Genomic DNA, 17,120 nt, shown 5'->3' with positions numbered 1-17,120 from the left:
ACCCACAAACCAACTGGCTCCGTGATTTAATTTGCACAGTGTAGTCATCCAGGCAGCATGTCCTTCTCAATGGAAGGATCTCTGGTTCCATGGAATCTTCCGCATTGGAATGCTGCGGAACAAAAAGGATTTAAATATTCAGCTTGCTAGCATTCAATGTACCTGTGGCTTGGCTCTAGCACATGGGTCTTCATCCTGTGGCCCTCCAGCTGCTGTGAAACTACACATCCCAGCATGCCCAGCCACAGTTTTGCTATTAAGGTATGCTAAAACTGAGGCAGGGCATGCTGGGATGTGTAGTTCCACAGCAGCTGGAGGGTCGCAGGTTGAAGACCCATGTTTTAGCATGCCTGTTCTATGATGCATGTTCCGTGATGTCACAATCAGCTTGGAATGGGGTGTCTAGCAGGCATTTGCTGACAGCCACTTGAGGGAGACACACATCAGGAGATGCAGCATATCGGAGGTCTTCGATGCCTTTCCAGCAAATGCACACCACCTGCTGCTGGTCTGGACACAAAACAATGCCCACAATCGAAGTCCCAAAATGCCCAACTACAGGATTCATGTAAGTAGTGAATTTAGGAATGAATTTAGAAGTAGGAAATTAAGTTAGTTCACAAGTACATTCAAATTCAGATCTAAAGTCTAGGTAGGCCTCACGTCCTGGCAGCCGCCAGCATTTAAAAATGCCTTGATTAGAGGTACGGAATTAAATGTAGATAAGAAGTAGACACAAAATAAGACTCCGCAGAGCAGTTATCAGGTGTTTTTATCAATTGTTGCATTTAAAAAATCAAGCAATTAGGGAACACAATGTTGCAACAATGTAACCCTATTTGCAAAATAGTACTAAATAAGTTTGTCGATGTAAGACATTTGCAAAGGCGCATCCAAAACACGCTGGAAAATGCAACTGAATCTGTTTTTGGAGGCTAGAATAGGAAATGTGCATCGGTCCTACAAGTACTGAAAGCTCTTCTCCCATCTCCCTTTTCTGAAAAGCCATTTAATATATGGTTCCCAGATAGGGGACATATCAGATATTGCCTTTCAAAAGCAGCAAATATCATACCACTTCTATTGCCATCAAAGATAAACATTGATTGTTTTCAGATATTGGATTGAAAAAGCAGTCTTTATTGACATAAAGAAGCAAAAAAAACATACATAAACATTACACACATAAGTACTGTGTTGCAGCACAGCCAAAACACAATACAAATGCTGTCGGTATAGTACAGTTCAAGAACTACAGCACAGGCCAGCCTACACTATAAATCATGAACTGCACTATACATTTAAACAATACAATAGTTAATAAGGCTATGGGTGTGGAGTGTAAGAGGGTGACGGAATCACAAGCCCAAAGCTTTATTGAAAGACAGACACATATAAAGGGAGGATTAATAAATACAAAAATACCCTTTACTATAGAATGTAGTCCAATCCGGTCTTTCAACTCTTCCACAACTGAAAAACAGATAGTGTTCCCAAGCCTTCCATCCTGGAATATCTTCAGTCTCTCGCCAATGAAGAAAACAATCCCTCCAGCAGACTCTTCAACCACGATACAATATCACAGCCAAAAGAGCGAGAAGCAACTACACTTGCGTTTAAACAAAATGGCTAAAACTTAGTGGAGGAAAGTGCAGTGCACCAAAACATAAGCTGACACAATCATGGAGAATGCGCCAGCATATATGCTCTTCTGTCTATATTTTCCAAACCTGCTCTTGTCCCCTCCAGTTGCTCCATGTAGATTTGACGTCTGGCAAGGTGCATAACTCACTGACAAGCAGGCACACTCCTGCATTAGTTTTCTCTCTCACTAGCTGGATGATACACATTCATTTGCATGTGCTCCACCTCCGACATACCGCCCACCCAACCACCCAGTCACCAGAGCCACCCACAAGCCAACTAGCTCCGTGATTTAATTTGCACAGTGCAGTCATCCAGGCAGCATGTCCTTCTCAATGGAATAATCTCTGGTTCCATGGAATCTTCCGCATTGGAATGCTGCGGAACAAAAAGGATTTAAACATTCAGCTTGCTAGCATTCAATGTACCTGCGGTTTGGTTCTAGCACATGGGTCTTCATCCTGTGGCCCTCCAGCTGCTGTGAAACTACACATCCCAGCATGCCCTGCCACAGTTTTGCTATTAAGGTATGCTAAAACTGAGGCAGGGCATGCTGGGATATGTAGTTCCACAGCAGCTGGAGGGTCGCAGGTTGAAGACCCATGTTCTAGCATGCCTGTTCTATGATGCATGTTCCGTGATGTCACAATCAGCTTGGAATGGGGTGTCTAGCATGCATTTGCTGACAGCCACTTGAGGCAGACACACATCAGGAGATGCAGCATATCGGAAGTCTTCGATGCCTTTCCAGCAAATGCACACCACCAGCTGCTGGTCTGGACACAAAACAATGCCCACAATTGAAGGCTCAAAATGCCCAACTACAGGATTAATGTAAGTAGTGAATTTAGGAATGAATTTAGAAGTAGGAAATTAAGTTAGTTCACAAGTACATTCAAATTCAGATCTAAAGACTAGGTAGGCCTCACGTCCTGGCAGCGCCCAGCATTTAAAAATGCCTTGATTAGAGGTAGGGAATTAAATGTAGATAAGAAGTAGACACAAAATAAGACTCCACAGAGCAATTATCAGGTGTCTTTATCAATTTTTGCATTTAAAAATTCAAGCAATTAGGGAACACAATGTTGCGACAATGTAACCCTATTTGCAAAATAGTACTAAATAAGTTTGTCGATGTAAGACATTTGCAAAGGCGCAAACAATACACGCTGGAAAATGCAACTGAATCTGTTTTTGGAGGTTAGAATAAATGCAGGATCAAGTAGCTCAATGGGCAGGGTGTTTGATTAGAATTCAACAGGTTATAGGTTTGAATCCTGGGTATGGTAGTTTGAGATGTATGTTTGTATATATTAGTCACACATGGCTTACTTGTACAAATGGCATGTCACCAGTTAGTGCTGACTGCTGATATGCCATTTACACAAACATGCCATGTGTGACTGTATATGCATTTAAGGAGGGCACCCCGGCAATACCACAAACCATTGAGTGTCAAGTATACTAGATATATCTTCATATCTCATGTGCTTTCTCTGAGACCAATCTTGTTATGCCCCTTCCCCACAAGGCATGCACCTTTTGTCCATATTGAAAAAATGGGGAGGGAGGGAGGGAGGGGGGGGGGGGCATATAATTCTCTGTCACAGGGAACCAAAAAGTCTAGTTATGGCTCTGGTATGCATTATGTAATCTGGCAGACCATCTCTCCAACACTGGCTGGTTGGAATAGAAATCCGGTTATCTATGTGAGCAAATGACCATCAACGATTTACTCTCAAACACTAAAAAATGGACAAAAATGGTCCCCTAAACAAATTGGTTAAATTTTGGGTTTAACCAATTTGTGTAATGACCATTTTTGACCACTTTTCTAGTGTTTGGGAGCAAATGGCTAATTGACATTTGCTCCAATACATTACCAGATTTTCATTCCATCCATCCAGACTGGATAGATAGCCTGACAGATAATTGTGTAGTGTACGCCCAGGATAACTGTCAGTCATGCTTTATTTTATGACGGCACATAAATGGGTGGGCAGATCCAGGGCAAGCACTGCCCACTCATGCATAGTTGTCAACTGATGTGAAGTTCCAGGGGGCAATCTCAGTTATAAAGAGAAGTATCTGGAAATTGTCCCTAGTTAAAAAAAAAAATTTGATCACCTCCATTTATTTAGTATGATATCCCAGGTGATAGGATGCCAGCAGTCAGAACAACATACTTTATTAAATAACACATCTCAAACTACCATACCCAGGATTCAAACCTATAACCTGTTGAATTCTAATCAAACACCCTACCTATTGAGCTATTTGATCCTGCATAAAAATTGTGAACATTATATGAAGCTATTGGTACTTTGCAAAAAAAAAAGAATCAGCATTACAACGCAGCAGATCCATGCAGTTTGCAGCCACACACTACATGTATCTGCTCAGCCACAATGCTGATTATTTCTTCACAAAGTGCAAGGTGAGCTCCAAACAGAATTCTCTAGCTTAGAATTATACCTTTCTTTGCCAAACCTAGAAGTCGGGCCCCCCACCCTGGGATCCCCCAGAGGGAGGCCTGCACCGTCATGCGGCAGGCTTGTCCGTTTTGGAAGCAGGCTGATGGGCAGCCCAGGATTGCTTCAGTCTGGGCTTGGCAGGTCTGGAAACATGAGCTTGCTTTGGGTATGCCTGACCTTGGGTACGCTTTACCTGGAAGATGAAAGGGCCAAGAAAAGTACTTTTAGCCTTCTGCGTGGTAGGAGTCATACTAGGTAGGCAAGCTGTTTTAGCAGTAGCCAGATCAGCTACAATCTTATTGAGGTCTTCTCCAAAAGGAGATTCAACTGAGGCAGCACAAGGGAACTCTCATCTGGGGACAACAACTGCAGGGAGAACACATATTTTCAGATGAACATGGTAGGGCAGAAGGCTGCCTAATACTGAAGCACCCCCAAACAACAAATCAAATGCAACTTACTTGACAGAGATGTGCCTGAGCAACGGCCCTCCCCAGCCCTATCCCAAATCATACTTATTTTGCATAGGAGATACCATGGTCATGAAGATTGTTCTCCCAGGGTTAGGTTCATTCATTGCATTCTGGGTATGCTGACCCCTGTAATTTCCCCAAATGTGGGAAACTCGACTGCATTATTTGTGGTAGTGGGGGACTGTGTTTGTGCTTTCCTCTGGTCAGCTCTGGTAAAAGTCATATTTCTTTGTCTCAGATCTTCCTCTAGCCTTGTTCTTCTTTCGAGAGTTCCCTTGTGCTGCCTCAGTTGGATCTCCTTCACTTGACAGGGGGGTGCCCGAGCAGCGACCCTCCCAAGCTCTAGCCCAACTCCTACTTACCAGCCAGGTGAGATACTATGATCATGAAGTTGCTTCTCCCAGGGCAAGGCTCACCCATTGCACTCTGGGTGTGCTGCCCCTGCGATTTCCCCAAATGTGGGAAACTTGACTGCATAATTTGAGTGTTCCCTGGTCGGCTCTCATTTAATTCAGATCTCTTTGTCTCAGGTCTCTCTCCAGCCTAGTTTGCTGTCTGTTTCCACTTCTCTTTTCTTGAGCCGCTCCCTTCTATGCCCTTGCGCACTATCCTTACTTCTCCCGTCTGCTTACTTTGTGCCTTCCAATGCACAATGCAAACTACAGGTAGTGCTGCAGGGCCCACACCCTTTTACTTGCCGTACAGAGCAGCTCTGGAGCTGTTACAGAGCCCAGCTACTGCAAGAAATCAGCTTGAATGCTTCAGGGGCTGAGGCATAGCCAACATGAGCCCCACACCGAAGGAGGGTGGAGGTGTTTAATGCGAACTAGGGGTCATCCAAGCGCCGCAAATGGCCGCCATGCCCTGCACGCCCCTTTTCTCTTTTCACATGCAGACGAGGGTTGAAGCCAACTTTGACCCACTGCTTGGATGACATCACCATATGCAAATCCATCTGCTGCAGGCCTTCCCCCAGGAATGCTTGCACTAGTTGTTGCATTTGGTTTGTTGTTTGGGGGTGCTTCAGTATTAGGCAGCCTTCTGCCCTCCCATGTTCATCTGAAAATATGTGTTCTCCCTGCAGTTGTTGTCCCCAGATGAGAGTTCCCTTGTGCTGCCTCAGTTGAATCTCCTTTACTTGACAGAGATGTGCCTGAGCAGCGGCCCTCCCCAGCCCTATCCAAAATCATACTTATTTTGCATAGGCGATACCATGGTCATGAAGATTGTTTTCCCAGGGTGAGGTTCATTCATTGCATTCTGGGTATGCTGACCCCTGTGATTTCCCCAAATGTGGGAAACTCGACTGCATTATTTGTGGTAGTGGGGGACTGTGTTTGTGCTTTCCTCTGGTCAGCTCTGGTAAAAGTCAGATTTCTTTGTCTCAGATCTTCCTCTAGCCTTGTTCTTCTTTCGAGAGTTCCCTTGTGCTGCCTCAGTTGGATCTCCTTCACTTGACAGGGGGGTACCCGAGCAGCGACCCTCCCCAGCTCTAGCCCAAATCCTACTTACCTGCCAGGTGAGATACTATGATCATGAAGGTGCTTCTCCCAGGGCAAAGCTCACCCATTGCACTCTGGGTGTGCTGCTCCTGCGATTTCCCCAAATGTGGGAAACTTGACTGCATAATTTGTGTTTCCCCTGGTCGGCTCTCGTATAATTCAGATCTCTTTGTCTCAGGTCTCTCTCCAGCCTAGTTTGCTGTCTGTTTCCACTTCTCTTTTCTTGAGCTGCTCCCTTCTATGCCCTTGCGCACTATCCTGACTTCTCCCGTTTGCTTACTTTGTGCCTTCCAAACTACAGGTAGTGCTGCAGGGCCCACACCCTTTTACTTGCCGTACAGAGCAGCTCTGGAGCTGTTACAGTGCCCAGCTGCTGTAAGAAATCAGCTTGTATGCTTCAGGGGCTGTGGCATAGCCAACATGAGCCCCACACCGAAGGAGGGTGGAGGTGTTTAATGCGAACTAGGGGTCATCCAAGCGCCGCAAAAGGCCGCCATGCCCTGCACGCCCCTTTTCTCTTTTCATATGCAGACGAGGGTTGAAGCCAACTTTGACCCACTGCTTGGATGACATCACCATATGCAAATCCATCTGCTGCAGGCCTTCCCCCAGGAATGCTTGCACTAGTTGTTGCATTTGGTTTGTTGTTTGGGGGTGCTTCAGTATTAGGCAGCCTTCTGCCCTCCCATGTTCATCTGAAAATATGTGTTCTCCCTGCAGTTGTTGTCCCCAGATGAGAGTTCCCTTGTGCTGCCTCAGTTGAATCTCCTTTACTTGACAGAGATGTGCCTGAGCAGCGGCCCTCCCCAGCCCTATCCCAAATCATACTTATTTTGCATAGGAGATACCATGGTCATGAAGATTGTTCTCCCAGGGTGAGGTTCATTCATTGCATTCTGGGTATGCTGACCCCTGTGATTTCCCCAAATGTGGGAAACTCGACTGCATTATTTGTTGTAGTGGGGGACTGTGTTTGTGTTTTCCTCTGGTCAGCTCTGGTAAAAGTCAGATTTCTTTGTCTCAGATCTTCCTCTAGCCTTGTTCTTCTTTCGAGAGTTCCCTTGTGCTGCCTCAGTTGGATCTCCTTCACTTGACAGGGGGGTGCCCGAGCAGCGACCCTCCCCAGCTCTAGCCCAACTCCTACTTACCTGCCAGGTGAGATACTATGATCATGAAGGTGCTTCTCCCAGGGCAAGGCTCACCCATTGCACTCTGGGTGTGCTGCCCCTGCGATTTCCCCAAATGTGGGAAACTTGACTGCATAATTTGAGTGTTCCCTGGTCGGCTATCATGTAATTCAGATCTCTTTGTCTCAGGTCTCTCTCCAGCCTAGTTTGCTGTCTGTTTCCACTTCTCTTTTCTTGAGCCGCTCCCTTCTATGCCCTTGCGCACTATCCTTACTTCTCCCGTCTGCTTACTTTGTGCCTTCCAATGCACAATGCAAACTACAGGTAGTGCTGCAGGGCCCACACCCTTTTACTTGCCGTACAGAGCAGCTCTGGAGCTGTTACAGAGCCCAGCTACTGCAAGAAATCAGCTTGAATGCTTCAGGGGCTGAGGCATAGCCAACATGAGCCCCACACCGAAGGAGGGTGGAGGTGTTTAATGCGAACTAGGGGTCATCCAAGCGCCGCAAAAGGCCGCCATGCCCTGCACGCCCCTTTTCTCTTTTCATATGCAGACGAGGGTTGAAGCCAACTTTGACCCACTGCTTGGATGACATCACCATATGCAAATCCATCTGCTGCAGGCCTTCCCCCAGGAATGCTTGCACTAGTTGTTGCATTTGGTTTGTTGTTTGGGGGTGCTTCAGTATTAGGCAGCCTTCTGCCCTCCCATGTTCATCTGAAAATATGTGTTCTCCCTGCAGTTGTTGTCCCCAGATGAGAGTTCCCTTGTGCTGCCTCAGTTGAATCTCCTTTACTTGACAGAGATGTGCCTGAGCAGCGGCCCTCCCCAGCCCTATCCCAAATCATACTTATTTTGCATAGGCGATACCATGGTCATGAAGATTGTTTTCCCAGGGTGAGGTTCATTCATTGCATTCTGGGTATGCTGACCCCTGTGATTTCCCCAAATGTGGGAAACTCGACTGCATTATTTGTTGTAGTGGGGGACTGTGTTTGTGTTTTCCTCTGGTCAGCTCTGGTAAAAGTCAGATTTCTTTGTCTCAGATCTTCCTCTAGCCTTGTTCTTCTTTCGAGAGTTCCCTTGTGCTGCCTCAGTTGGATCTCCTTCACTTGACAGGGGGGTGCCCGAGCAGCGACCCTCCCCAGCTCTAGCCCAACTCCTACTTACCTGCCAGGTGAGATACTATGATCATGAAGGTGCTTCTCCCAGGGCAAGGCTCACCCATTGCACTCTGGGTGTGCTGCCCCTGCGATTTCCCCAAATGTGGGAAACTTGACTGCAGAATTTGTGTTTCCCCTGGTCGGCTCTCGTATAATTCAGATCTCTTTGTCTCAGGTCTCTCTACAGCCTAGTTTGCTGTCTGTTTCCACTTCTTTTTTCTTGAGCCCCTCCCTTTTATACCCTTGTGCACTATCCTGACTTCTCCTCCTGTCTGCTTACTTTGTGCCTTCCAATGCACAATGCAAACTACAGGTAGTGCTGCAGGGCCCACACCCTTTTACTTGCCTTACAGAGCAGCTCTGGAGCTGTTACAGTGCCAAGCTGCTGCAAGAAATCAGCTTGAATGCTTCAGGGGCTGGGGCATGGCCAACATGAGACCCACACCGAAGGAGGGTGGGGGTGTTTCATGCAAACTAAGGGTCATCCAAGCACCGCAAAAGGCCGCCATGCCCTGCACGCCCCTTTTCTCTTTTCATATGCAGACGAGGGTTGAAGCCAACTTTGACCCACTGCTTGGATGACATCACCATATGCAAATCCATCTGCGGCAGGCCTTCCCCCAGGAATGCTTGCACTAGTTGTTGCATTTGGTTTGTTGTTTGGGGGTGCTTCAGTATTAGGCAGCCTTCTGCCCTCCCATGTTCATCTGAAAATATGTGTTCTCCCTGCAGTTGTTGTCCCCAGATGAGAGTTCCCTTGTGCTGCCTCAGTTGAATCTCCTTAACTTGACAGAGATGTGCCTGAGCAGCGGCCCTCCCCAGCCCTATCCCAAATCATACTTATTTTGCATATGAGATACCATGGTCATGAAGATTATTCTCCCAGGGTGAGGTTCATTCATTGCATTCTGGGTATGCTGACCCCTGTGATTTCCCCAAATGTGGGTAACTCGACTGCATTATTTGTGGTAGTGGGGGACTGTGTTTGTGTTTTCCTCTGGTCAGCTCTGGTAAAAGTCAGATTTCTTTGTTTCAGATCTTCCTCTAGCCTTGTTCTTCTTTCGAGAGTTCCCTTGTGCTGCCTCAGTTGGATCTCCTTCACTTGACAGGGGGGTGCCCGAGCAGCGACCTTCCCCAGCTCAAGCCCAACTCCTACTTACCTGCCAGGTGAGATACTATGATCATGAAGGTGCATCTTCCAGGGCAAGGCTCACCCATTGCACTCTGGGTGTGCTGCCCCTGCGATTTCCCCAAATGTGGGAAACTTGACTGCATAATTTGTGTTTCCCCTGGTCGGCTCTCGTATAATTCAGATCTCTTTGTCTCAGGTCTCTCTCCAGCCTAGTTTGCTGTCTGTTTCCACTTCTTTTTTCTTGAGCCCCTCCCTTTTATACCCTTGTGCACTATCCTGACTTCTCCTCCTGTCTGCTTACTTTGTGCCTTCCAATGCACAATGCAAACTACACACCCTTTTACTTGCCTTACAGAGCAGCTCTGGAGCTGTTACAGTGCCAAGCTGCTGTAAGAAATCAGCTTGAATGCTTCAGGGGCTGGGGCATTGTCAACATGAGCCCCACACCGAAGGAGGGTGGGGGTGTTTAATGCGAACTAAGGGTCATCCAAGCGCCGCAAAAGGCCGCCATGCCCTGCATACCCCTTTTCTCTTTTCATATGCAGATGAGGGATCCAGCCAACTTTGGCCCACTGCTTGGATGACATCACCGTATGCAAATCCGTCTTCTGCAGAACTTCCCCCAGGAATGCTTGTACTAGTTGTTGCATTTGGTTTGTTGTTTGGGGGTGCTTCAGTATTAGGCAGCCTTCTGCCCTCCCATGTTCATCTGAAAATATGTGTTCTCCCTGCAGTTGTTGTCCCCAGATGAGAGTTCCCTTGTGCTGCCTCAGTTGAATCTCCTTTACTTGACAGAGATGTGCCTGAGCAGCGGCCCTCCCCAGCCCTATCCCAAATCATACTTATTTTGCATAGGCGATACCATGGTCATGAAGATTGTTTTCCCAGGGTGAGGTTCATTCATTGCATTCTGGGTATGCTGACCCCTGTGATTTCCCCAAATGTGGGAAACTCGACTGCATTATTTGTGGTAGTGGGGGACTGTGTTTGTGCTTTCCTCTGGTCAGCTCTGGTAAAAGTCAGATTTCTTTGTCTCAGATCTTCCTCTAGCCTTGTTCTTCTTTCGAGAGTTCCCTTGTGCTGCCTCAGTTGGATCTCCTTCACTTGACAGGGGGGTACCCGAGCAGCGACCCTCCCCAGCTCTAGCCCAAATCCTACTTACCTGCCAGGTGAGATACTATGATCATGAAGGTGCTTCTCCCAGGGCAAGGCTCACCCATTGCACTCTGGGTGTGCTGCTCCTGCGATTTCCCCAAATGTGGGAAACTTGACTGCATAATTTGTGTTTCCCCTGGTCGGCTCTCGTATAATTCAGATCTCTTTGTCTCAGGTCTCTCTCCAGCCTAGTTTGCTGTCTGTTTCCACTTCTCTTTTCTTGAGCTGCTCCCTTCTATGCCCTTGCGCACTATCCTGACTTCTCCCGTCTGCTTACTTTGTGCCTTCCAAACTACAGGTAGTGCTGCAGGGCCCACACCCTTTTACTTGCCGTACAGAGCAGCTCTGGAGCTGTTACAGTGCCCAGCTGCTGCAAGAAATCAGCTTGTATGCTTCAGGGGCTGTGGCATAGCCAACATGAGCCCCACACCGAAGGAGGGTGGAGGTGTTTAATGCGAACTAGGGGTCATCCAAGCGCCGCAAAAGGCCGCCATGCCCTGCACGCCCCTTTTCTCTTTTCATATGCAGACGAGGGTTGAAGCCAACTTTGACCCACTGCTTGGATGACATCACCATATGCAAATCCATCTGCTGCAGGCCTTCCCCCAGGAATGCTTGCACTAGTTGTTGCATTTGGTTTGTTGTTTGGGGGTGCTTCAGTATTAGGCAGCCTTCTGCCCTCCCATGTTCATCTGAAAATATGTGTTCTCCCTGCAGTTGTTGTCCCCAGATGAGAGTTCCCTTGTGCTGCCTCAGTTGAATCTCCTTTACTTGACAGAGATGTGCCTGAGCAGCGGCCCTCCCCAGCCCTATCCCAAATCATACTTATTTTGCATAGGAGATACCATGGTCATGAAGATTGTTCTCCCAGGGTGAGGTTCATTCATTGCATTCTGGGTATGCTGACCCCTGTGATTTCCCCAAATGTGGGAAACTCGACTGCATTATTTGTTGTAGTGGGGGACTGTGTTTGTGTTTTCCTCTGGTCAGCTCTGGTAAAAGTCAGATTTCTTTGTCTCAGATCTTCCTCTAGCCTTGTTCTTCTTTCGAGAGTTCCCTTGTGCTGCCTCAGTTGGATCTCCTTCACTTGACAGGGGGGTGCCCGAGCAGCGACCCTCCCCAGCTCTAGCCCAACTCCTACTTACCTGCCAGGTGAGATACTATGATCATGAAGGTGCTTCTCCCAGGGCAAGGCTCACCCATTGCACTCTGGGTGTGCTGCCCCTGCGATTTCCCCAAATGTGGGAAACTTGACTGCAGAATTTGTGTTTCCCCTGGTCGGCTCTCGTATAATTCAGATCTCTTTGTCTCAGGTCTCTCTACAGCCTAGGTTGCTGTCTGTTTCCACTTCTTTTTTCTTGAGCCCCTCCCTTTTATACCCTTGTGCACTATCCTGACTTCTCCTCCTGTCTGCTTACTTTGTGCCTTCCAATGCACAATGCAAACTACAGGTAGTGCTGCAGGGCCCACACCCTTTTACTTGCCTTACAGAGCAGCTCTGGAGCTGTTACAGTGCCAAGCTGCTGCAAGAAATCAGCTTGAATGCTTCAGGGGCTGGGGCATGGCCAACATGAGACCCACACCGAAGGAGGGTGGGGGTGTTTCATGCAAACTAAGGGTCATCCAAGCACCGCAAAAGGCCGCCATGCCCTGCACGCCCCTTTTCTCTTTTCATATGCAGACGAGGGTTGAAGCCAACTTTGACCCACTGCTTGGATGACATCACCATATGCAAATCCATCTGCGGCAGGCCTTCCCCCAGGAATGCTTGCACTAGTTGTTGCATTTGGTTTGTTGTTTGGGGGTGCTTCAGTATTAGGCAGCCTTCTGCCCTCCCATGTTCATCTGAAAATATGTGTTCTCCCTGCAGTTGTTGTCCCCAGATGAGAGTTCCCTTGTGCTGCCTCAGTTGAATCTCCTTTACTTGACAGAGATGTGCCTGAGCAGCGGCCCTCCCCAGCCCTATCCCAAATCATACTTATTTTGCATATGAGATACCATGGTCATGAAGATTATTCTCCCAGGGTGAGGTTCATTCATTGCATTCTGGGTATGCTGACCCCTGTGATTTCCCCAAATGTGGGTAACTCGACTGCATTATTTGTGGTAGTGGGGGACTGTGTTTGTGTTTTCCTCTGGTCAGCTCTGGTAAAAGTCAGATTTCTTTGTTTCAGATCTTCCTCTAGCCTTGTTCTTCTTTCGAGAGTTCCCTTGTGCTGCCTCAGTTGGATCTCCTTCACTTGACAGGGGGGTGCCCGAGCAGCGACCTTCCCCAGCTCAAGCCCAACTCCTACTTACCTGCCAGGTGAGATACTATGATCATGAAGGTGCATCTTCCAGGGCAAGGCTCACCCATTGCACTCTGGGTGTGCTGCCCCTGCGATTTCCCCAAATGTGGGAAACTTGACTGCATAATTTGTGTTTCCCCTGGTCGGCTCTCGTATAATTCAGATCTCTTTGTCTCAGGTCTCTCTCCAGCCTAGTTTGCTGTCTGTTTCCACTTCTTTTTTCTTGAGCCCCTCCCTTTTATACCCTTGTGCACTATCCTGACTTCTCCTCCTGTCTGCTTACTTTGTGCCTTCCAATGCACAATGCAAACTACACACCCTTTTACTTGCCTTACAGAGCAGCTCTGGAGCTGTTACAGTGCCAAGCTGCTGTAAGAAATCAGCTTGAATGCTTCAGGGGCTGGGGCATTGTCAACATGAGCCCCACACCGAAGGAGGGTGGGGGTGTTTAATGCGAACTAAGGGTCATCCAAGCGCCGCAAAAGGCCGCCATGCCCTGCATACCCCTTTTCTCTTTTCATATGCAGATGAGGGATCCAGCCAACTTTGGCCCACTGCTTGGATGACATCACCGTATGCAAATCCGTCTTCTGCAGAACTTCCCCCAGGAATGCTTGTACTAGTTGTTGCATTTGGTTTGTTGTTTGGGGGTGCTTCAGTATTAGGCAGCCTTCTGCCCTCCCATGTTCATCTGAAAATATGTGTTCTCCCTGCAGTTGTTGTCCCCAGATGAGAGTTCCCTTGTGCTGCCTCAGTTGAATCTCCTTTACTTGACAGAGATGTGCCTGAGCAGCGGCCCTCCCCAGCCCTATCCCAAATCATACTTATTTTGCATAGGCGATACCATGGTCATGAAGATTGTTCTCCCAGGGTGAGGTTCATTCATTGCATTCTGGGTATGCTGACCCCTGTGATTTCCCCAAATGTGGGAAACTCGACTGCATTATTTGTGGTAGTGGGGGACTGTGTTTGTGCTTTCCTCTGGTCAGCTCTGGTAAAAGTCAGATTTCTTTGTCTCAGATCTTCCTCTAGCCTTGTTCTTCTTTCGAGAGTTCCCTTGTGCTGCCTCAGTTGGATCTCCTTCATTTGACAGGGGGTGCCCGAGCAGCAATCCTCCACAGCTCTGGCCCAACTCCTACTTACCTGCCAGGTGAGATACTATGATCTTCACTGTTAGGGCAATCAGGATGTGGAATTCCCTGCCAGGGAAGGTGGTAATGGCGGACTCTGTAATTGGATTTAAAAAAGGAATGGATACATTTCTGAATGAAAAAGCTATCCAAGGTTATAATACTTAAAATATCAACATGGTTAATCCGGGGGTAACATGAGTTGTAGTAGCTAACTAGTCATAAAACATTATTCAGCAAGTATGTAGAATCATCACAACTTAAAACAGGTTGAACACGATGGGCAATTTGCCTCTATTCAACCTCAAAAACTATGTTACTATATGTTACTATATTACTATGTTACTGTAGTATACAGAACACCACAATGCAATGAGCAGTGATAGTGAGCACTGATGAGGATACTAGAACTGACACTGAGCAGCAAGATGCAGCACTGGACTATTAGTAATGTACTGTAGTATGCTGAGCACAACAATGCAGCACAAGACAATGAGCAGTGATACTGAGCACTGATGAGGATACTACTGAGAACTGACACTGAGCAGGAGAGACACACTACTAGTATTACTGAGCAGCAATAAGTATCCACTGATATTGAGATTTCCACTGAGAGAACATAGCCACGTCCTCTCCGCTCTCTCTTCAATGCACGAGTAAAAATGGCGGCAACGCGCAGCTCTTTATATGGAATCCGAATCTCGCGAGAATCCGACAGCGGGATGATGACATTTTCCCTTGTTCAGGTTTTCCGAGTCAGGCGGGAACAACCGAGCCTGCCTCGGAGGAGGAGTTCGTGGGGTTCGTGGGGAATTCGGTTCTCGGAGAACCGAACCCGCTCCTCTCTACCTTATACCCATCAATTTTTTTTATTTTCAATCTAAGCCCCTGCAGTTTTCTGTAAGCATCTGCTTTGCTATGATGATCAACAAGTCACAAGGGCAAACACTCAGGGCTTGAGGTGTAGATCTTTGGACCAGCTGCTACAAGCATGGCAGAGGTGTCACTATCACTGGTGACACCCAGAGAGGTGGCGAGGGAGATTGTAATGCAGTGCGCGCAGATAAGCAGCGCAATGGTAAAAAGGAGGCATGGTTTCATAGGTAGGGGCGTGGCCTGGTGGCCTGAATCTACATTTTGTTGCTCCGGGTGTCCCGGGGGTTGGGGGCTGCACCGGGGACTAGTGTGTGAGTGGTGCTGGCTCCTGCACAGTGACATGGCATGGCCACTAGAGATGTGCACCGGAAATTTTTCGGGTTTTGTGTTTTGGTTTTGGGTTCGGTTCCGCGGCCGTGTTTTGGGTTCGAACGCGTTTTGGCTAAACCTCACCGAATTTTTTTTGTCGGATTCGGGTGTGTTTTGGATTCGGGTGTTTTTTTCAAAAAACCCTAAAAAACAGCTTAAATCATAGAATTTGGGAGTCATTTTGATCCCAAAGTATTATTAACCTCAATAACCATAATTTCCACTAATTTTCAGTCTATTCTTAACACCTCACACCTCACAATATTATTTTTAGTCCTAAAATTTGCACCGAGGTCGCTGGATGACTAAGCTCAGTGACCCAAGTGGCCGACACAAACACCTGGCCCATCTAGGAGTGGCACTGCAGTGTCACGCATGATGGCCCTTCCAAAAAACACTCCCCAAACAGCACATGACGCAAAGAAAAAAAGAGGCGCAATGAGGTAGCTGTGTGACTAAGCTCAGCGACCCAAGTGGCCGACACAAACACCTGGCCCATCTAGGAGTGGCACTGCAGTGTCACGCAGGATGGCCCTTCCAAAAAACACTCCCCAAACAGCACATGACGCAAAGAAAAAAAGAGGCGCAATGAGGTAGCTGTGTGACTAAGCTCAGCGACCCAAGTGGCCGACACAAACACCTGGCCCATCTAGGAGTGGCACTGCAGTGTCACGCAGGATGGCCCTTCCAAAAACACTCCCCAAACAGCACATGACGCAAAGAAAAAAAGAGGCGCAATGAGGTAGCTGTGTGACTAAGCTCAGCGACCCAAGTGGCCGACACAAACACCTGGCCCATCTAGGAGTGGCACTGCAGTGTCACGCAGGATGGCCCTTCCAAAAAACACTCCCCAAACAGCACATGACGCAAAGAAAAAAAGTGGCGCAATGAGGTAGCTGTGTGACTAAGCTCAGCGACCCAAGTGGACGACACAAACACCTGGCCCATCTAGGAGTGTCACTGCAGTGTCACGCAGGATGGCCCTTCCAAAAAACACTCCCCAAACAGCACATGACGCAAAGAAAAAAAGAGGCGCAATGAGGTAGCTGTGTGACTAAGCTCAGCGACCCAAGTGGCCGACACAAACACCTGGCCCATCTAGGAGTGGCACTGCAGTGTCACGCAGGATGGCCCTTCCAAAAAACACTCCCCAAACAGCACATGACGCAAAGAAAAATAAAAGAAAAAAGAGGTGCAAGGTGGAATTGCCTTGGGCCCTCCCACCCACCCTTATGTTGTATAAACAGGACATGCACACTTTAACCAACCCATCATTTCAGTGACAGGGTCTGCCACACGACTGTGACTGAAATGACGGGTTGGTTTGGACCCCCACCAAAAAAGAAGCAATAAATCTCTCCTTGCACAAACTGGCTCTATAGAGGCAAGATGTCCACCTCATCATCATCCTCCGATTCATCACCGTGTACATCCCCCTCCTCACAGATTATCAATTCGTCCCCACTGGAATCCACCATCTCAGCTCCCTGTATACTTTGTGGAGGCAATTGCTGCTGGTCAATGTCTCCATGGAGCAATTGATTATAATTCATTTTAATGAACATCATCTTCTCCACATTTTCTGGAAGTAACCTCGTACGCCGATTGCTGACAAGGTGAGCGGCGGCACTAAACACTCTTTCGGAGTACACACTTGTGGGAGGGCAACTTAGGTAGAATAAAGCCAGTTTGTGCAAGGGCCTCCAAATTGCCTCTTTTTCCTGCCAGTATACGTACGGACTGTCTGACGTGCCTACTTGGATGCGGTCACTCATATAATCCTCCA

The 17,120-nt window shown here is 47.7% G+C and overlaps 16 non-coding genes and 1 pseudogene across 16 annotated transcripts; all 17 read left to right on the top strand.

Moving 5' to 3' along the window:
- Positions 1–4,629: 4,629 nt before the first annotated feature.
- LOC134988128 (U1 spliceosomal RNA) lies at positions 4,630–4,793 on the top strand. Its single transcript, XR_010193655.1, has one exon. It is a non-coding gene; the product is annotated as a U1 spliceosomal RNA (small nuclear RNA).
- A 152-nt stretch (positions 4,794–4,945) lies between these two features.
- On the top strand, positions 4,946–5,081 carry LOC134988065 (U1 spliceosomal RNA; annotated as a pseudogene).
- Positions 5,082–5,779: 698 nt separating this feature from the next.
- On the top strand, positions 5,780–5,943 carry LOC134988115 (U1 spliceosomal RNA). The gene has a single exon (XR_010193642.1). It is a non-coding gene; the product is annotated as a U1 spliceosomal RNA (small nuclear RNA).
- A 152-nt stretch (positions 5,944–6,095) lies between these two features.
- LOC134988016 (U1 spliceosomal RNA) lies at positions 6,096–6,258 on the top strand. The gene has a single exon (XR_010193556.1). It is a non-coding gene; the product is annotated as a U1 spliceosomal RNA (small nuclear RNA).
- Positions 6,259–6,917: 659 nt separating this feature from the next.
- LOC134988120 (U1 spliceosomal RNA) lies at positions 6,918–7,081 on the top strand. The gene has a single exon (XR_010193647.1). It is a non-coding gene; the product is annotated as a U1 spliceosomal RNA (small nuclear RNA).
- A 152-nt stretch (positions 7,082–7,233) lies between these two features.
- On the top strand, positions 7,234–7,396 carry LOC134988037 (U1 spliceosomal RNA). Its single transcript, XR_010193571.1, has one exon. It is a non-coding gene; the product is annotated as a U1 spliceosomal RNA (small nuclear RNA).
- A 671-nt stretch (positions 7,397–8,067) lies between these two features.
- On the top strand, positions 8,068–8,231 carry LOC134987977 (U1 spliceosomal RNA). Its single transcript, XR_010193517.1, has one exon. It is a non-coding gene; the product is annotated as a U1 spliceosomal RNA (small nuclear RNA).
- A 152-nt stretch (positions 8,232–8,383) lies between these two features.
- Positions 8,384–8,546, top strand: LOC134988035 (U1 spliceosomal RNA). The gene has a single exon (XR_010193569.1). It is a non-coding gene; the product is annotated as a U1 spliceosomal RNA (small nuclear RNA).
- A 674-nt stretch (positions 8,547–9,220) lies between these two features.
- LOC134987987 (U1 spliceosomal RNA) lies at positions 9,221–9,384 on the top strand. The gene has a single exon (XR_010193527.1). It is a non-coding gene; the product is annotated as a U1 spliceosomal RNA (small nuclear RNA).
- A 152-nt stretch (positions 9,385–9,536) lies between these two features.
- On the top strand, positions 9,537–9,699 carry LOC134988050 (U1 spliceosomal RNA). The gene has a single exon (XR_010193583.1). It is a non-coding gene; the product is annotated as a U1 spliceosomal RNA (small nuclear RNA).
- Positions 9,700–10,354: 655 nt separating this feature from the next.
- Positions 10,355–10,518, top strand: LOC134988114 (U1 spliceosomal RNA). The gene has a single exon (XR_010193641.1). It is a non-coding gene; the product is annotated as a U1 spliceosomal RNA (small nuclear RNA).
- A 152-nt stretch (positions 10,519–10,670) lies between these two features.
- On the top strand, positions 10,671–10,833 carry LOC134988009 (U1 spliceosomal RNA). The gene has a single exon (XR_010193549.1). It is a non-coding gene; the product is annotated as a U1 spliceosomal RNA (small nuclear RNA).
- A 659-nt stretch (positions 10,834–11,492) lies between these two features.
- LOC134988118 (U1 spliceosomal RNA) lies at positions 11,493–11,656 on the top strand. The gene has a single exon (XR_010193645.1). It is a non-coding gene; the product is annotated as a U1 spliceosomal RNA (small nuclear RNA).
- A 152-nt stretch (positions 11,657–11,808) lies between these two features.
- LOC134988034 (U1 spliceosomal RNA) lies at positions 11,809–11,971 on the top strand. The gene has a single exon (XR_010193568.1). It is a non-coding gene; the product is annotated as a U1 spliceosomal RNA (small nuclear RNA).
- Positions 11,972–12,645: 674 nt separating this feature from the next.
- LOC134987986 (U1 spliceosomal RNA) lies at positions 12,646–12,809 on the top strand. Its single transcript, XR_010193526.1, has one exon. It is a non-coding gene; the product is annotated as a U1 spliceosomal RNA (small nuclear RNA).
- A 152-nt stretch (positions 12,810–12,961) lies between these two features.
- Positions 12,962–13,124, top strand: LOC134988048 (U1 spliceosomal RNA). Its single transcript, XR_010193581.1, has one exon. It is a non-coding gene; the product is annotated as a U1 spliceosomal RNA (small nuclear RNA).
- Positions 13,125–13,779: 655 nt separating this feature from the next.
- Positions 13,780–13,943, top strand: LOC134988109 (U1 spliceosomal RNA). Its single transcript, XR_010193636.1, has one exon. It is a non-coding gene; the product is annotated as a U1 spliceosomal RNA (small nuclear RNA).
- The last annotated feature ends 3,177 nt before the right edge of the window (positions 13,944–17,120 follow it).

The sequence above is a fragment of the Pseudophryne corroboree genome, unplaced genomic scaffold, assembly GCF_028390025.1.
Source record: "Pseudophryne corroboree isolate aPseCor3 unplaced genomic scaffold, aPseCor3.hap2 scaffold_1023, whole genome shotgun sequence".
Taxonomy (NCBI): domain Eukaryota; kingdom Metazoa; phylum Chordata; class Amphibia; order Anura; family Myobatrachidae; genus Pseudophryne; species Pseudophryne corroboree.
Note: the sequence above shows the minus strand (reverse complement) of the source record. Positions and strands in the feature narration are given on the sequence as shown.